Here is a 15597-nt window from a genome sequence, read left to right on the forward strand (position 1 = left end):
TTTTGTCCTTAGGCTATTTCCTTTGCCCCCTTCCCCTTTTGGGGAGGTAAGTACTCGAGCTTTTTTAGACTGAAGTGAGGTGAATGGAAGCCGGCCGGCCGGCTACTCTGGTAGTCGGTCGGCGGTGGGAGAAAAACTGGCTTTTGTTATATTAGTCCGTTAGTCCCTAGCCGTTTTTCGTGTGGGCGTCCTTTCCTGCCTTTAACTCTTGCCAGCCGGACAGCCGGTTCTTCGAACTACGACTTTTGGCAAGAGAAGGCTTGGGTGACGGCACACTACTTGTCTGACCGCGGGTAGGACTTCCAATATAACTCTAGGCGGCCAGTCCTCGGGCCGACTAGTCGAACCCGGTGCTGAACGAAAAGAGTAAATGTAATGACAAGGTCATAAGCATGATATTCTTCATTCATAGATAAAAGATGGCAGTCCCCGAGCTCTCCTCGGGGGGCCTATTGTCTCGTACTTAGTACAAAAGTTGGTGTGATACATACTGCATTTCAACTGTAAAATCTTCGGAGGAGGTTGGCGTTCCATGGTCGTTCCGACTCCTTGCCGGAGTCGTCTCTCTTTCGTGCCTTTGGCTTCTGCGCATCGATTAGGTAGTAGGAGTCGTTGCCTAAAGCTCTGCTGATGACGAAGGGGCCCTCCCAAGGGGCCGAGAGCTTGTGCTGGCCGGCTGTTTGCTGGATCAGCCGGAGCACAAGATCACCCTCTTGGAAGGATCTTGGCTTGACCTTCCGGCTGTGGTAGCGGCGCAGGCCCTGCTGATAGATGGCGGACCGGCTGAGGGCTAACAGCCGGCCCTCTTCCAGCAGGTCGACGCCGTCTTATCGTGCTTCCTTGGCCTCTGCCTCCGTGTACATGGCTACCCAAGGTGAGTCGAACTCGATGTCGGTTGGGATGACCGCCTCGGCACCATACACGAGGAAGAAAGGAGTGAAGTCGGTTGACTTGTTTGGAGTAGTGCGTAGACTCCAGAGGACGGCCGGCAGCTCATCGAGCCAGCAGCCGGCTGAACGCTCCAGTGGTACGACGAGTCGGAGCTTGATGCCGGAAAGTATGAGGCTGTTGGCTCGTTCGACCTAGCCGTTTGACTGCGGGTGGGCAACGGACGCTAAGTCCAACCGGATGCCTTGCGTCGCGCAGAAACGTGCCAAGGCTCCCTTGGCGAAATTCGTGCCATTGTCGGTGATGATGCTGTGTGGCACGCCGTACCGAGTTGTTATATCTGCGATGAATGTTACGACAGTCGGCCCATTCAGCTTCTGGACGTCTCGAAGCTTGGTGGGAATCGCCATTCTCTCAATGGCCTTGATCTTTGCCGGGTTGCATTCGATGCCGCATTCGGAGACCAGGAAGCCTAGGAGCTGGCCGGCTGGCACTCCGAACACGCATTTATCGGGGTTGAGCTTGAGTTGGAACTGGCGTAGGTTCTCAAATGTTCCCTTGAGATCTTCCAGCAAGGTGCCGCGCTTCTCCGTCTTCACCGCAATGTCATCTACATAGACATGGGCATTTCTGCCGAGCTGCTTGAGGAGGCACTTCTGGATGCAACGCTGAAAAGTGGCACCGGCATTTCTCAAGCCGAATGTCATAGTCAGGTAGCAGAAGGCTCCGAATGGCGTGATGAAGGCGGTCTTCAGGCGGTCATCTGGATCTAACTTTATCTGGTGGTATCCTGAGTAAGCATCCAAGAAACTCAACAGCTCGCATCCGGCCGTGGAGTCTATCACTTGGTCAATCCTCGGCAGGGCAAAGGGATCTTTGGGGCAGGCCTTGTTGAGGCTCGTGTAGTCTATGCACATGCGCCACTTGTTGTTCTTCTTTAACACGAGGACCGGGTTGGCCAGCCACTCTGGAAAGAAAACTTCCATAATGAAGCCGGCTGCCAGAAGCCGGGCTATCTCTCTCCCACAATCCTTCTTTTCTCCCCCGACAGTCGGCGGAGGGGTTGTTTGACTGGTTTTGCGTCTTCTCGGACGTGTAGTTTGTGCTCGGCGAATTCCTTCGGAACACCCGGCATGTCCTTGGGGGACCATGCAAAGATGTCTCGATTCTCACGGAGGAAATTGGCGAGCTCGCCTTCCTATTTGCTGTTTAGGTTTGCCCCAATGACGGCAAACCTCTCTGGGTGCTCGAGGTCAAGCGGTATCTTCTTCGTCTCCTTGGCCGGCTGGAAAGATCCTTGGGCATCATACTCCTTGGGATCGGGGGACAGGGCCGACTGCTTGCCGGCCATGGCCACGACCCGGTCCAACATCTTCTTTTCTTCGGCAATCACAAGGGACTCGGCCAGCCAGCTGCTGGCTGCTGCGCACTCGGAGGACTTCTTGTAATCGCCGGCTATGGTGATGATGCCCTTGGTGATCGGCATCTTCATCTTGAGGTATGCATAGTGGGGAACTGCCATGAACCTGGCCAAGGCAGGTCGGCCAAGCAATGCATGGTAGGGGCTCTCCAAGTCCACCACTTCAAACCAGATCGCTTCCCGGCGGAAATGCTCCTTGTCCCCAAAGAGTACATCAATCTTGATTTTGCCAATGGGGGCGCAGGACAGGCCGGGTACGATGCCATGGAACACTGTCCGAGTAGGCATGAGTTGCTTTGTCTTGACGTTCAGCTTCTCCAGGGTGTCACGGTATAGGATGTTGATGCTGCTCCCGCCGTCTATCAGCACGCGGGAGAAACGGGCGGCGCGTCTGTCCGTTGCAAGGGTGGCATCCAGAACCAACGCATAAGAGCCGGGAGATGGCATCACCTCTGGGTGGTCGGCCCGGCTCCAGCTGATAGGTTTTTCTGACCAATGCATGTGCTCAGCGGGGTTGGCAGCGACCATGCCAACTTCCTGGTGCTCTCGGCATTTGCTGCGCCGGTCTTCGTGCTGGCTTGTAAAGATGACGTAGGCGGCATGCTCATCAGGGAACTCATCGTGCACGGCTCCGACTGTGGGCCGAGCGGCCGGCGGCGGCGGAGCCAGAGGCGGCGGACCGGCAGGCGGAGGCGGCGCGAGCCCTTCACCTTTGGAAATTCGGGTGAGCCAATGGCACTTCCGGGTTGTGTGGTTGGACGGCTTCGCGCCACTGTGGAACTTGCATGGGGCGTCGAGAGTTTTCTCGTAGGAGAAGGCTGGCTGCCAAGCCGGCCTGCCGCCCTTGGGTTTCTTGGGCGCGGGCCGCCCTTCGGGCGGCTCGTCTTCGACTGTGGCCACCTGCCGACTGGCGGGAGGCGGTGCAGGGCCCTTGCGCTTGTGGTCGTTCGGGTGTGGGCGTCGGCCGGAATCCCCGGCCGGCGTCTTGGGTGCCTGGTTGAGCACTTTCCCGGACGCGTCTACCCAGAGCTCGGTCTTCATTGAGGAGTCGGCGGTGGCATACTTGTCCGCTATGTCCAGAAGCTCGTCGAGGGTAGTCGGCTCGTCGCAGAGAAGCTTGTGCTTGAGGAGGGTGCCTTCTCGGCACCCGGCAGTGAAGTATTCTATGGCTTGCACCTCGTGCACCCCCTCGCAAGAGTTGCGGAGCTCGGCCCAACGCGTGAGGTAGTCGCGAGTAGACTCGGCGGGGCCTTGTACGCACAAAGAGAGCTGTCTAGGCTTGGGAGCCCGCTTGTATGTGCTGGTGAAGTTGCGGACGAAAGCTTCTGTGAAATCTAGCCAACTGTTGATGCTGCATGGCTTGAGGCTGTTGAGCCAGGTCCGCGCCGTGCCTTGCAGCATGAGGGGCACGTACTTCACAGCAACGTGCCGGTTGCCATTGGCTATGCTAACCGCCGTGGAGTAGTCGATCAACCAATCTTCCGGCTTCACGGAGCCGTTGTACTTGGGCGTGTCTCTTGGGAGCAAGAACCCTTTGGGGAAGGGCTCGTCGCGGATGCGGGGGCCGAAGCAAGGCGGACCGACATCGTCTTCTTCTTCCAGCGCCAGGGATCGCGCCAGGCGGTCGATCCGATGGCGGGCGTCGTTTTCGCCGACTCCTTCGCGGCGACCCAGCCGGACGCTAAGAGTCGGATGCGCAACAGGCGGCGAGTTGGGATATCTCTCTCCACGGGGCCGAGGCGGAGGCGGGTTGCCCCGCCACTCCACGGCCCGAGGGTGGCCTTCTGCGTCTCGCTCGATGGAGATTCGGGTTTGGCTTCGGCTGGCAGCCGGCTCTTTCTCGCGCCGCACGCGGTCTCTACCCGTAGTCGGCGTCCGGGATGTCGCGCCGTGATTTCAGCGCGGGGGAGGGCTTTCCGCGCGGGCGTCGGCTTCGTGCCGCTGTGCGGCTGCATCGATTAGCTGCTGGATGCGTCGGGTCATGTGGGGGAGTTCTTCGGCCCCTAGTCCGTCTAGCTCGTCTACGGCCGCCTGGGCGGCGTGCAGGTTCTCGAGTGGAGTGGCGTAGACTGGGTGGTCGACTCCTAACGTGTCGGCAACGACAGCGCCGCGCTGTCTGACAACGCCGACCCGGCTGGGCCCGCCTGGGGGCGGCGTGCCAAAGGCGGCGCGGTCGGCTTCGCGTCGGTGGGCCTCAGCGAGGCGTCTCATGGAAACCAACTTCCGGCCCTCTGCGAGGAGGGCGAGGCGGCGGGCTTCCAGTGCTTCAGCGTCGATGTCGGCCGGGAGGGGGATGGACAAGTCGTGGACCGCCGCGTGCGGGGCGTCGTGGGCGCTCTCGTCAGCAGCGTCGCCATGGCCGATGACCATCACCTCGGTGGTGACAGCGTCGCAGCCATCGGCCCGGGGAAGCGGGTCGTTGTAGATCGTGACGTCGGTGGGGAAGGTGTCGAATGAGGCCGTGTCGGAGTCGACAGGCATCGGATCGGTGGAGCCAACCGACTCCAAGTCCATAGCAGGCTCGCCGGAGACATGGAGCTGGCCGAGGAGGTTGGCGAGGTGGTCGGTGCCCGCGTCGGAGGCGAGCTCGTCGGAGATGAGGGTCTTGTCGAGGAGATCGGCGAGGCCGCTCGCTGCGCAGACGTTGGTGACGCCTTGCAGCGCGTCGTGGCAAGCGCCATCGGGCGTGCCGGGTTGGCTACGGTCGCGGGGGAGGAAGAAGGTTCCCGTCTAGAACAGGTCTCCGGACGACGGTGCACCTGGCCCCACGGTGGGCGCCAAATGTCGGGTGCTAGGTGCGACATATGCCAACGGGTGGCTTATCATTGTGGGAGACAGTAAGACGTCGCCGGTGCCTGGAAGCGGGATGCGGCGAAGACATGCACGCCGGCGAATCTTACCCAGCTTTGGGGCTCTCCGTGGAGATAACACCCCTACTGCTGCTCTACAGGGTCTCCGCATGATCACTAGATGAACAAGTAGCTACACGATGCTCCTTGAGCTGTTTGGCGAGAGGAGGAAGAAGGGCTCTGCCCGTTCTCTTCTCCTCCCTATGTGGTGTTTAGAACTAGCAGGGATCAATCCTTTGCATGGGTGTCCCGGGGGGTTTATATAGGCCTAGCCCCGGGGGTATAATGGTAATCCGGCTAGACATGGGGCCCAGCCGTCTATGTCTACACTCGCCGGCTTCTGCGCCGGCTGCTGGGGCCCGCCGGCTGGTGGGTCCTGCCGGCTGCCGGCTCCTGGGTCGACAGGCAGGCCCCACTGTCCAGGGCCTTGTCGGTGGCTGGTTACTGTTGCTCAATCCTGGTGACGAGGGCTTCATCGAGGTGGGCGTGGCTACAGCGCCGCCGTCCGGCGGGTGATCGCTGTAGCCTCACCGCGTCTTGTCTCCTTAATGGGGCGTCTACTTCAAGGGGTTGGTTAGCCGGCTGGGAGAGCCGGCACTGTCTTGGGCTGACTGGGGGAGGCCAGGCCGCCTTCGGGTGTCTCTCTGCTCGAAGGGGCCCACCGCCTGTGGGCCACTCTGGCAGCCCGTCGTGGATGACATCAGGGTCAACGTGGCAACAGTGCCGCGCCGGACGGGTCATGGCCACCCGTACGGCGCACTATGCCAGGCGTGCTCCGGGATTCGTGGGTGGCAGGTTTTACTGTAGCCACGCCCCGTCACATCGCCGTTACGTGGATGCAGACTTTGAGGGTACGATCTTGACTGCTTTGTGGGAGCCGGCCTCTTGGAGCCGGCCTTCTCACATCTGGCTTCTCGGAGCCGGCCCTCCCGCGGCTTTCTACATGAGGCTGGAGTCGGGCCGCCTTCCGATAGTCGGCCTGGGAGACAGCCGGCCAGGGGAAGGCGGCCCCGCGTCTTGGATTCTTGAGGGCCGGGTCGGTTCGTAATTTTTTCAGAAAGGCCAGGGGGAGCCGGCTAGGCTACCTGTGGTCATTTACTCCGACAAAGGCTATGTTAAATGAACTAACATTTGAATCTTTGATTCAAATGAGTTCATTCCTTTCTGTTTTAGCTTGCATTAGGCCAAGACACATTCATTTTTGCCATGTCATAGCATGCATCATGTTGTTGCATATTGTCATGTGTTGATTATCTTCGGTGTGTCTTTCGTGGTAGGTTCTGCCTACGAGGATAACCCTGAGTATCCGTCTGAAGGGCAGTACCCTACTACCACTACATCAAGCAAGCAACCCATTGATCATTCCGATACAAACCCATGTTCTCGCTTCTTCTCTTGTTTGCTGCATTAAGACAACACGATTCAAACTGCTGTGTGTTACGGTAGTTGAACCCTTATCCTCTGCATGACCTGTCATTGCCATAGTACCTAGATGAAACCCACTAGCATGTGTAGGAGTTGATTGAGCCATGTATGTGTTTCCTACCTTGCTATGCCTGCTATGCTTAGAGTTGTGTCAGGTCTGGTTCATCTGGGTGATGGGCTAGAGTGAAATGATTATGTCGGTAATGTGAGGGATGTGTTGAACATGATTTGGTAAAGGTATCGATGAGAGGCCATGTAGGAGTACATGGTGGGTTGTTTCATTGAGGCCGTCCATAAGAACTGAGATCTGTATGTGTGATTTGAGATTCAGTTACTACCATACATTGGGCCCGAAACCAATGGACCCTCTCGGCTTCTTATTCACCCTAGTACTCTCTCCAGGAGTTGCAATTAGTTTCTAGTGTTTGTAGGTTATGTGTTGGCGGCCGTGCGTAGCGCTGACCCTAGGGGTGGGCTATGTTGCGGTAGATACACCATGGCACGGTGTACCGAGTCACCCGTTCGGTGTCTCGGGAACCCTGTTCACATTGTTCGGGGCTGTATGTGGAAACCTCGGCCGGACTCCCTGCGGATGGAACCTGGATAGGCGATAAACCTGGACTAGAGGCTTCAGTGTTTAGGTAGGCCGTGGCCGACACCCTCGTTGGGCTTCCGCTTGAAGGTTGCCGAGTACATGTCGTGTAAACGGCGGTAAGTGGTGAAAGCGTGTATGAAGAAGTACACCCCTGCAGGGTATAAAACTATTCGAATAGCCGTGTCCACGGTAAAGGACTACTTGGTTGCCTATACAGTTCATAGACAAGTTAATGGATACTACTAAAAGACTCAAGATAAGTGTGAGTACCGAGGATGGCCCTCTCGTAGGATGACGAGGGGGATCCCCGGTGGAGTATTGTGTTGGTGAGTAGTGGACTCGTGTGCGAAAACTATTTTACTAGTGGAGTCTCGTAGGATAGCTTAGCCAAGAGTCAAAGCTGGCTTGCTGCAATAACTCCACCACCTTCTTGAGAACAAGCATGTATAGTAGGTTCTGATGTAAGACTTGCTGAGTACCTTTGTACTCATGTTTGCTTAATTACTGTTTTCAGACGACAACACCGCCCCCTCCGATGGGTTTTATGTAGACCTTGATGTTGACAAGTGACTAGCCAACCCGGTGGTGATCCTGGCCATGGAGGGCCCTATGTAGATAGACAGGCTTCGAGAAGCCTTCTTTTTTTCTAGTGTCTGTACTCAGACTATTTGCTTCCGCATGTGCTTGTATGCTTGTATGACTTGAGTGTCGGGTCATGTGACCCCTATCTGTATGAACATGTTATGTATGGCTCTCTGGAGCCTTTAAATCAAGTACTTGAGTTGTAGAGTTTTGTTGTGATGCCATGTTGTATTTGCACATATCGAGCATATTGTGTGTATGATTGAAATGCTTGGTATGTGTGGGATCCGACAATCTAGTTGTTTATCCTTGGCAGCCTTTCTTATGGGGAAATGTAGTCTAGTGCTCCTCGAGCCATAGTAGTCCGCTACAGCCCGGTTCACCGGAGTCCTGCTAGCCCAGCACTACTGCTCAGGACACTTGACTGGCCGGCATGTGTTTCACTTTGTTCCTATGTCTGTCCCTTCGGGGAAATGTCACGCGGTGACATCCGTAGTCCTGCCTAGCCTGCTACAGCCCGGGTTCCCCGGAGTCCTATTAGCCCAGTGCTACAGCCCGGATTCACACGCTGATGACCGACATGCTCGATATGATTCGCGTATGCCTGTCTCCATAGGTCTGTGCCGCCTTGGGTTCACGACTAGCCATGTCGGCCCGGGTTCTCTGTCATATGGATGCTAGCGACACTAACATATACGTGAGCCAAAAGGCGCAAACGGTCCCGGGCCATGGTAAGGCGACACCCGTGGGGATACCGTGCGTGAGGCCGCAATGTGATATGAGGTGTTACCGGCTAGATCGATGTGACTTGGAATCGGGGTCCTGACGGCGTTGGCATCAGAGCCGGACAGCCTGTTGGTTCGTTGAGCCAAACTGGTCGATGTCGAGTCTAGAAATGCTTTAGTTATATGTAGGGGAATTGATTGTGGGAGGGAACGTAAGGATCTTTTACTCCTTTACCTTATGCCCTCTGATCTGAGTCATTCTCTTCTCATTCTACGTGGGTTAAGGACTAGGCTCTCTTCTTCTATCAGGTTCACGTGTTACTAATCCGTAGTAGCTTATAGGACTGTTGTTACAAGCCTCAGTACAGTTTCTACTACTTTTAGTATGTTGCCAGTTGAATCAGAACCTTGATATGATGTTGTTGAGCGGTATTGCAAACTGTTGTGGATGTCTCAAATCTTTTTCTGAGCATTTACAGCTGTTATGCTGTCCAATTTTCCCTAGAAATTCTAATGTCTTTGCATTGTGGTTGTGCTTTCAGATGGCCACTCGTGCTCAAAACCAAGTGGTTCGCCTGACCCGGTGCCTCGATGTGCCCGGTCATACTGCTATGTTAGTCCGAGTAATGATCGAGACGGGTTACCGTTGGTATCCCGAATACATTGTCGAAGAGCAGTTCAGAGACTTCAACCAGAGCCAGTACCTCTGTACCGTCAGGATATATCCCTCTTATCCTGGAGCCACTGAGCCCCTTCACTGTTCCTATGGACTCGGGGTTACTGTTGAGATGGCTGTGCAGGATGCTGCCTATTCCATGATGACCATCATGCGAGTCCGGACTGGCCTGCTTCGGAACACCAACTTCCGTTATATGCCAGCTTCACTTCCGGGAGCGCAAGGGTATCTCCAGGCTATCTATGCTGACCCCACACATGAGGAGTCACTACTCCGCACCACTGCTGAGATGCTCGAGGATAAGGACCGCGAAAATCGGGCCTTGCATATGGAGCTTTTTAACTCTCGTGCTGATCACTGGGCCACTTTGACTCGGTTTGCACCGGCGGTACAGGTAGGATACATGGATCTGAGGGATCTGTACCCTGTATGGTCTGGATTGCCAGATTGTATGGAGTGGCACGATGTGGGAGGCATCACCCCTTCTCGTGGTCCCCGTCTGCCACAACCCGTGGGACCAAGGCCACATCCGAGTCCCTTTGGTCCGCAGGCTCTGCAGGACCGTCTGTTCCCAGATGATCATGTTCCACTTCCAGGTTTTGGTGGCGACTTCTATGAGGATTACTACGGAGCCGTCTGAGCTAGTAGTAGTTTCACTAGTATTATAGTAGTTGTATTCTACACAGTCCTGCGTGACCGTGGGATATGACTTGGTGTGTATCACACTCCGAAGGTGTAGGAAAATAATGTATAGGAGCTTGGAATGCCTTCGATGAGATGTAATGTCTTTCACTGTAGTTGTACTCTAGCCTGGGCTTGTACTAAACTATGTACGATGTGTATGACCAATGGTATATATATGGCAGTTTCTATATTACCATGTCGTGTAATGAACATCTTAGCATTCCATGTTATCCATTACATTCTGCACTTCCTTGCTAAGTTTGTGCCATCATTATCTAAACCGTTGACTTGTAGAACACTTGGGTAGAACACTGCACGCCATCAGCGAAATGACTTGGTGTCAATCAATGACTTTATCAAGCTGTACCCACCAAAGTTTAACCATTCCGTCGAGCCCCTCGACGTGGATGACTGGCTTCGCAGCATCACCCACAAGCTACGTTCTGCCAACGTAGCCGAAGCTGATAAGGTTACTTATGCTGCCTATCACCTCGAAGGCCCTGCTAGCCTTTGGTGGGGAAATTTTGAAGCTATGCGCCCGGTCGGCCAAATCACTACTTGGGCTGAATTCAGTGAGGCTTTCCGTGAGCATCACATTCCGGAAGGTCTCATGGATCGCAAGAGGGAAGAGTTCTGCAATTTCACCCAAGGAAGACTGACTGTGGATGCATATAGCCGTGAATTTGGGAATTTGGCACGATATGCTCCTGAAGAGGTATCCACCGACGCTAAGAAGCAGGCAAGGTTCCGCAAGGGCCTTAGCCCTGAGCTTCGCCGTGATCTTCGTCTGCACGAGTGCACCTCCTTTCAGAAGTTGGTTAATAAAGCCATCAGTGCTGAGACAGGCCAGTCTGATTATGATGCTTCACGCAAGCACTCTCGTGATTTTGGCTCTTCATCCGGCTCTGGGTCTCAGAAGCGCCGGGTGTGGATTCCAAGCACGGGACAGCCGCCCAGGTTCATTCCGAGGCCATCCTTTGAGGCACCTCGTCCCAACCAGCAGTTTGCACCGCCCAAGCCCTATGGTGGCCCCGCTGCTAATGCTGCTCCACGCCCCAATGTTGTGACATGTTTCAAGTGTGGAGAGCCGGGTCATATAGTCAAGAGTGTCCCCAGAACAACAACCCCAATCAGTCTGGAAAGTCCATTGGCCGTGGTAAGCCAGCGGGAAAGACATTCTACGCCAAGCCGGTCACCACTTCACGTGGCCATGTCAACTATGTTTCAGCCGAGGAGGCTCATGAGGATCCTAACGTTGTCCTTGGTACGCTCCTTGTTAATTGCCATCCGGCATCTGTTCTTTTTGATACTGGAGCATCTCATTCATTCATATTCGAGAACTATGCTCGATTGCATAACACGACATTCTGTGACATGCCCACTTCCATGGTAATTCAAACTCCGGGTTCCAAATGGCAAACTTCTAGAGTAAGCCATGGGAACGAAATTCTTGTTCATAGACTTGTCTTCCTTGCATCCTTAATAGCTCTTAAGTCCTCGGACATTAACATCATCTTGGGTATGGACTGGATGTCAGCTCATTATGCTAAGATTGATTGTGCCACTAGAACCGTTCAACTTACTCACCCATCGGGCAAGACAGTCAATGTCTTAACTTGAGTGGCCAAGCGCCAGCTTTACTCCCTAAATGCCAACCCCCTTCCAGACCTTGAGGATATTCCGGTAGTCCGAGACTTTCCGGATGTCTTTCCAGAAGAACTGCCAGGTGTTCCACCTGACAAGGATGTCGATTTTGTGATAGACCTTGTTCCAGGAACCGTTCCAATTTCTAGGAGACCCTATAATATGGCACCCTTAGAACTAGCCGAGCTTAAGAACCAACTCGATGAGTCCTTGAAAAAGGGTTTCATCCGTCCTAGTTCCTCTCCTTGGGCTTGCCCCGTCCTCTTTGTCAAGAAGAAGGATGGAACGGATCGGATGGTTGTAGATTACCGACCTGTCAACTTGGTCACCATCAAGAACAAGTATCCGCTTCCCAGGATCAACGATCTGTATGATCAGCTCGCCGGATCCTCAGTCTTTTCCAAGATGGATTTGAGGTTGGGCTACCATCAAATCAAAAATCAGAAACGGGGACATTCCCAAAACGGCCTTTGTTACTCGCTATGGCCAATACGAGTACACCGTTATGTCCTTCGGTTTAACCAATGCCCCAGCCACCTTCTCTCGGTTAATGAACTCGGTCTTCATGGAGTATTTGGATAAATTCATCGTAGTTTACCTCGATGACATACTCATCTACTCCAAGAATGAAGAGGAACATGCCAAACATCTAAGGCTGGTGTTGACGAAACTTCGAGAGCATCGCCTTTATGCCAAATTCTCCAAGTGTGAATTTTGGTTGCCATAAGTGACCTATCTAGGCCATGTAATCTCTGGTAAGGGTATTGCTGTCAATCCCGAGCGAGTTCAAGCCGTCCTTGATTGGATTCCACCTGAGACGGTCAAGCAAGTTCGGAGCTTCCTTGGCTTAGCGAGCTATTGCCGCCGCTTCGTCGAGAATTTCTCCAAGGTTGCTAAACCTCTAACTGAACTCCTCAAGAAAGATAAAAAGTTCGAGTGGACCCCACAGTGCGAGTTCAGCTTTCAGGAACTGAAAAGACGCCTGACATCTGCTCCCGTACTGGTACCACCAGATTTCTCCAAGGACTTTATTATCTATTGCGACGCCTCGCGACAAGGACTAGGTTGCATAGTCATGCAAGATCGTCAGGTAATTGCCTATGCTTCACGGCAATTACACCCACATGAGGAAAACTATCCCACACATGATCTAGAGCTTGCAGCTGTAGTTCATGCACTCAAAACTTGGTGACATTACCTCCTCGGTAATCATTGCGAGATCTTCACCGATCACCAAAGTTTGAAATATATCTTCACCCAAACGGATTTGAATCTCGGGCAAAGACGTTGGGTCGAGTTGATCTTGGATTATGACTTAGGAATAACTTACACCCCGGGCAAAGCCAATGTCATGGCTGATGCACTAAGTCGTAAATCTTATTGTAACAACCTGATGTTACAACAAAGTCAACCACTTCTCCACGAGGAATTTCGTAAGCTCAATCTTCACATTGTTCCTCGAGGATTCCTATCCACCCTGGTGGCGAAACCTACCCTTGCGGATCAGATCATCAAGGCACATAAGGTAGATCCGGGAATCACCCGTATTAGGAGAAACATTAAGAAAGGAGTCGTGAATTGTTTCTCCGTTGATGATCAAGGTGTCGTATACTTTGGAAACCGCTTAGTGGTTCCCAAGGCACGAAACCTGAGGCGGCTGATCCTTAAGGAAGCTCATGAATCCCCTCTCACCATTCATCCCGGTAGTACTAAAATGTATCAAGATCTACGCCAGAGGTTTTGGTGGACTAGGATGAAGAGAGAAATCGCTCAATACATTGCTAATTGCGAAGTTTGTCGTCGTGTTAAAGCAGAGCATCAACGGCCTGCTGGCACCCTTCAACCTTTGGCTATTCCTGAGTGGAAATGGGATAAAATCAGTATGGATTTCATTACTGGGTTTCCGAGGACCAAGAGAGGGAATAATGCCATCTTCGTCGTGATCGGCCGTCTTTCCAAAGTAGCCCATTTCCTACCTGTTCGTGAGAGTATCACCGCTAGCCAGCTAGCTGATTTATACATCTCCCAAATAGTGTCTCTTCATGGTGTCCCATTGGAAATTAACTCAGACCGTGGGAGTCTCTTCACCTCTCGATTTTGGGAAAGTTTCCAAAATGCTACGGGAACTCGTCTCTCTTTTAGCACCGCATTCCATCCTCAATCAAGTGGTCAAGTAGAGTGAGTCAATCAAATTCGGGAAGATATGCTCCGAGATTCTGTCATCTCATTCGGAATGGGTTGGGAGAAATACCTTCCATTCGCGGAGTTTGCTTATAACAATAGTTATCAATCTAGTTTGGGCAAAGCTCCTTTCGAAGTTCTCTATGGACGAAAATGTCGAACGCCTCTTAACTGGTCAGAAACTGGGGAAAGACAACTCTTTGGCCCGGATATGATTCAGGAAGCAGAAGAGCAGGTTCGCGTTATTCGTGAGAAATTGAAAACAGCCCAATCTCGTCAAAAGAGCCAATATGATCGTAAACATAAGCTCATGACTTATGAAGTCGGCGAGAAGGCTTACCTTCGGGTTACTCCGTTAAAGGGAACCCATCGTTTCGGTATCAAAGGCAAATTGGCTCCTCGTTACATTGGACCCTTTCGCATTCTTGCCAAACGAGGATAAGTTGCCTACCAATTGGAACTACCTTCGCATGTTTCCAGAGTTCGCGATGTCTTCCATATTTCTCAACTCAGGCGTTGCTTCGCGGATCCTATCCGTGGAGTGGACCACGAAACGCTTGATCTCCAAGATAACCTCTCATATCAGGAATATCTCGTTCGTATCCTTGATCAAGCCGAGCGTACCACTTGACGCCATAATATCAAGTTTCTCAAGGTTCAATGGTCACACCATTCCGAGAAAGAAGCCACTTGGGAAAGGGAGGATCGTCTTCGACTCGAGTACCCCACCTTCTTCCCGGAGGATCCTAAATCTCGGGACGAGATTCTTTTAAGTGGGGGTGAGTTGTCACATCCCTGTGTTAGTCATGCATTAGGATTGGTTGAACACGTGCATCATGTTTAAATTTATTTTAAATTTGAAATGGGGATGAAAGAACCCCCAGCACCCCCCTGGAACAACTAGGGTTTACTAAAAACTTTTTCAATGAACCTGAAATGCCCTTCTAAAAAGCCCACCCTTTTTGTTTTGGGTTAAAACCTTTGACAAAAATGGTGCTCATTTTTCTAGGACATCTTAAGGTCATTGGATTAATTCTTATAGTATTTGCATTTGGGCATTTAAATGCTATAAAATATTTTAAATGCTCAAATAATCATAAATTAAAATGTTTGCTGTTGGATATATTCTAAGCAGTAGCCATGATTAATTTTATGATTTTTGGAAATACCCTGGCATTTTTAATAAAGCCCTGAAGTTACAGAAATAATAGAATAAATGAAAAACAGAAAAAGAGAGAGAGAGAACAGAGACTTACCTGCTGCAGCCCACCTAGCCCACCAGCTCGGCCCAGTCCACTGGCTCGCGCCAGTCATCCTCCTCCTCTCGCCAGGAGGACAAGAGGCGCGTGGCCGGCGCCCGCGGCCACACGCCGGCCACCTCCTGCTTCCGCCGACGCCCCGGACGCGTCTACGAGTGCCACGCCGACCCCCTGGACCCCTCGACCGCTCCACTCTCCCCCTGTCTCGCCTCTCTCGCTCTCTCCCCCGAAGCAGGGCACAGCCGTTGCCGCCGACAAGCACCACCGTAGCCACCGCCGTCCACTCGCTACCTCGCCGTGCCAAGAAGTTCTGCCGTCGTCCACTACTTCGCCTCGACCCATCCCCGAGCGCTCGTTCGCCCCGGAGACGCTGCACCGAGCTCGTCTTCAACCTCGGTCGCCGGAGATCCCCCTCGCCGCCCCGCTCGCTCCAGCTCTTCCCCGAGCTCGCCGTTCGCTCCCCTGCAACCGTAGTGAGCTACGGACCCTTCTCCCCCTCTCCGTTCTAGCCCTCGTGCACCGTACACGCCGCCTCAAGTTCGCCCGCACGCACCGCCGCCTGTGCTCGCCGCCAACGAGTCTCCGGCCATCTAATGGTCCGGCCGTCGTGCCCAGCTTCCTCCCCGCGCCGCGTAGAGCATGTGCGTGCCCCGCTTGAGCCACCATGAC

The sequence above is a fragment of the Triticum urartu genome, chromosome 6A (assembly GCF_056163025.1).
Source record: "Triticum urartu cultivar PI428250 chromosome 6A, HENAU_Tu73, whole genome shotgun sequence".
Classification (NCBI taxonomy): Eukaryota; Viridiplantae; Streptophyta; class Magnoliopsida; order Poales; family Poaceae; genus Triticum; species Triticum urartu.